The sequence below is a fragment of the Rutidosis leptorrhynchoides genome, chromosome 3 (assembly GCF_046630445.1).
Source record: "Rutidosis leptorrhynchoides isolate AG116_Rl617_1_P2 chromosome 3, CSIRO_AGI_Rlap_v1, whole genome shotgun sequence".
NCBI lineage: Eukaryota > Viridiplantae > Streptophyta > Magnoliopsida > Asterales > Asteraceae > Rutidosis > Rutidosis leptorrhynchoides.
The window spans coordinates 306,932,565-306,936,624 of record NC_092335.1 but is presented as its reverse complement, the minus strand read 5'-3'; the positions used below and the strand labels follow the sequence as shown (position 1 = coordinate 306,936,624).

Genomic DNA, 4,060 nt, shown 5'->3' with positions numbered 1-4,060 from the left:
CGAACGGCATTCGTCGGTATGCGAAGGTAACAAACAGACAATTAAAAGTTATCTTGTCTTGGTCTTTTGGATCAATGGGAATTTGAAAATAACCAGAGAATCCATCAAGGAAACAATAGTACTCTTTTTCCGCTAAACGTTCTAGCATTTGGTCAATATAAGCCTATAAGGAAGTGGGAAATGATCTTTCCTTGTGGCATCGTTTAAACGACGGTAGTCTATACAGACTCTCCAACCAGTGACTGTTCTTGTAGGAACGAGTTCATTCTTATCATTAAGGATGACCGTTGTACCCCCTTTCTTGGGTACCACTTGAACAGGACTAACCCATGGGCTATCGGATATAGGGTATATTAACCCGGCATCAAGTAACTTAATAACCTCCTTCTTGACAACTTCTTTCATGTTAGGGTTTAACCTTCGTTGTCTTTGTACCACGGGTTTAAAATCTTCTTCCATTAGAATCTTATGAGTACAATAAGCGGGGTTAATCCCTGGAATATCAGTTGTTTTCCAAGCAATTGCTTTCTTGTGAGTTTTTAGAACGGACATTATCCTACTCTTTTCGTTATCGGAGAGTTTTGATGAAATTATAACAGGCAATTGTGACGTACCTTGAAGATAAGCATACTCCAAATGTTCCGGGAGTTCTTTAAGTTCCAAGGTTGGTGGTTCTTTCAAGGAAGATTTTATCCGGAACCTATTACCATCGGTAATTTCTTCAAAAGTTTCATCTTCCTTGAGAATTTCTTCCTCACAGCAATCTTCATCGATGACTACTTTCAACAATTCGTCAAGTTCAAGCTCTACATCAAATTCATTACTTTCACTCATTGGGGTGAAGTTCGAGGTGTCGACATTTAGTAATTCTTGTAATTCTTCTTCAACACAACAATCAACAATGTCTACCTTATAACATTCGTCATCGGAGGAGATAGGTTGTTTCATAGCTTTATCTATGTTTACGGTAACTCTATCTTCCCCTACACCTAGACTAAGTTTTTTATCTTTAACACGCACAATCGCGTCGGCGGTATTTAGAAAAGGTCACCCTAGAATTAGGGGAACCTTACTATCTTCTTCCATTTCAAGGACAACGAAATCAGCAGGGAAGATTAAATGATTAACTTTAACCGGTAGGTTTTCGGCAATACCAATAGGATACTTAAAAGTTCTATCAGCTAGGCGTATACACATCCTAGTTGGTTTTAGATCACCTAGGTTTAGTTTTAAGTACAAGGAGTGTGGCATAAGATTAATACTTGCCCCTAAGTCAGCTAATGCATCGTATATTACTGAATCTCCCATCAGACACGGAATAATGAAACTACCAGGATCTCCAAGTTTCGGTGGCATCTTTTGCTTTTGCAAAATTGCTGAGCATTCCTCATTGAGGAATGTGGTTGAAACTTCTTCATATTTACCTTTATCGACTATGAGATCCTTGATAAACCTTCCATAATTTGGCATACCCGCAAGAACATCTACAAGTGATACATTGATACAAATTTGCTTAATCATTTCAGCAAACTTGTTGTACTGTGCTTGTAATTTATCTTTCTTCAAACGTTGTGGGTATGGAATTGGATGTTTGTATTCTTTTAATGGCGGTTGAGTTTTACTTGCACTTGTGGTTGGCACTTTATCCACTTCCACGGAAGAATCTTTTTCATTTGGAATTTGAATAGAAATAGGAGCATGAGGATTTAGAACATCGAGGTTAACAGTTAACCCACTTCTCGTAGTTATGGAATTTACTTGCTCATTCCTTGTTTGACTGTTGTTGGGATTCACTTGAGTATTTGAGGGGAGAGCGCCTGGTGGTCTCTCTGCTAGTAACTGTGAGATCCTTCCAACATCTCTTTCTAAATTCTGTATCGTATCTTGTTGATTTTGAATTTGCTGAGTTTGAAGTTCCGCAGTTTGCTCGTGCTTAACCATAAAATCTCTCAAAAGATCTTCTAAACCGGATTTCTTCTCGGGTTGTGGTTGTATAGGTGCTTGTGGTTGTGGTTGTGGTTGATTGTGTTGGAAATTATTTTGGTAATTTCGTTGAGGTTGATTTCGGTTGTTTAGGTGATTGTAACCCGGTGGTGCATTTCTTTGATTTTGATTTGAGAAATTCCGGTTATTTTGGTAAACCGGATTTCCTCCTTGGTAATTATTGTTTAAACCTGAAGGTCCTCCTATTTGGTAGCTGTTGATAGGAGGATATTTTCGGTTCATTACTTCAACCGCCGAAAAATTGTTGAAATTCATTTCACATTTTCGCAAGTAACCTAAGAAATTCGCTTGCTCTTCCATTGTTGTTTGATCACAATATCTAGTAAGTTGAGGACCTTGGCACAATTCACACCCTACCCTAATAGCATGCATTTCCTTGGTCACCTTCTCAATTTGCCTTCCTTGATTTTCCAATTAAACTTTTAAAGCAGCGATTAGAGATTTCATCGTTGCTTTCAATACTAGCAACATTTGTTGATCTAGAGAACTCCATCTCTTGATGCCAATTATGAGAATGTGCTGCTATATTGGCAATGATTGTGTGAGCTTCTTCGGGTGTTTTCTTCATGATTGAACCTCCTGCTGCAACATCAATATCTTTTCGAGTAGCCACATTGACTCCTTTATAGAATATTTGGACCTTTTGAAATGTATTCAACCCATGTTGAGGACATACTCTAAGTATTTTATTGAATCGGGTCCAAGCTTCATAAAGAGTCTCATTAGTCTTTTGTTTAAAGTGATTTATGTCACTTTGTAACTTTGCTGCTTTTGAAGCAGGGAAAAACTCTGACAAAAACTTGTCCATCATATCATTCCAATCTTCGATATAACCTTCTGGTAACGAGTCTAACTAATCTCTTGCATCATCCTTTAACGACCATGGAAAGATTTTTAAACATGCGACATCATCGGTGACATCCTTGATTTTGAATAGCTTGCAAATGCTTATAAATTTACGAAGATGCTCGTTAGCATCCTCATTCGGAGCTCCACCGAATTGGCATGTACTAGTCACCATGTGGAGAAATTGACCCTTTATTTCAAAGCCGTCAGACATCGTGGGTTGAATAATTGCGTGGCCTTGACCTGTTCTTGTTGCCCTCATTAATGCATCCATCGTTTGATTTGTAGCAGCCATCTCTTCCTCTTCTTTAATAACTGGCTCTATGACTGGTTCAATAACTGGTTCAGATTTAGAATCCAATGAAAGTGATTCTAAACCCTCAGCGAGAGACTCTACTTCTTGAGCTCTTAAGCGTTTGTGCCATTCCCTTTCGGGTTCAGGATATGAAGGAGTTAAATTAGTGTTGGAAGAATGTAAATTCATGCATTAATTTCTATTATGCAATCACAACACCAAAAGCTTTTCTAAGAATTGAATTCCTACAAAAGGATCGAATAACATAAAAACAATGATAAAAACCTTTAAATAAACAGATTTTCCTTCTAATTTTGCTCACGTTTCGAATAGCCAAAAGATGCAGCAAAGGGGCAGGATTCGTTTGGTCCCAATATAATTGGGTACTGTTTGGCTCCAATAACCCAGTCCACGTACAAATTCAACTACTACTACGAATCAGAAAAATTATCTATTTATTTAACTGCCAATTCCCCGGCAACGGCGCTAAAAAGTTGATGTGCTGAATCGTAACCTTTATTTTGAACGAATTTGAGTTGTTTTGTTACACGAATTGATTTATTGTATATATGGTGTTTTAATGAATTCGGGTTGATTTCACACATATATAGGCAACTAGTCCTATCCGCGTAGTTTAGTTTTATAGGTAAATCTGATTAGTTCCATAGGGAGATGGAGTGTTTAATGGGTTTTAATAGTTTTTGAAGTTAAACTAATTTAAAGGGGGTTTTGGATTAGGAATTTGTTTTAAACAATAAGATAAAATACAAATTATTTAAATTAACTAAATAATAAGTTTTAATTAAATTAAAGATGAATGAAAGGAAATTATAATATTTAGACGAATTATAAATTAAGTAATTTAAAGTAATAATAAATGATTTAATTAAATTTTTAAACTAAAATATTAAACAG

The 4,060-nt window shown here is 36.5% G+C and overlaps 1 non-coding gene across 1 annotated transcript; it reads left to right on the top strand.

Annotated features, from left to right (window-relative positions):
* The first annotated feature begins 2,660 nt into the window (after window positions 1–2,660).
* Window positions 2,661–2,766, top strand: LOC139903078 (small nucleolar RNA R71). The gene has a single exon (XR_011777924.1). It is a non-coding gene; the product is annotated as a small nucleolar RNA R71 (small nucleolar RNA).
* The last annotated feature ends 1,294 nt before the right edge of the window (window positions 2,767–4,060 follow it).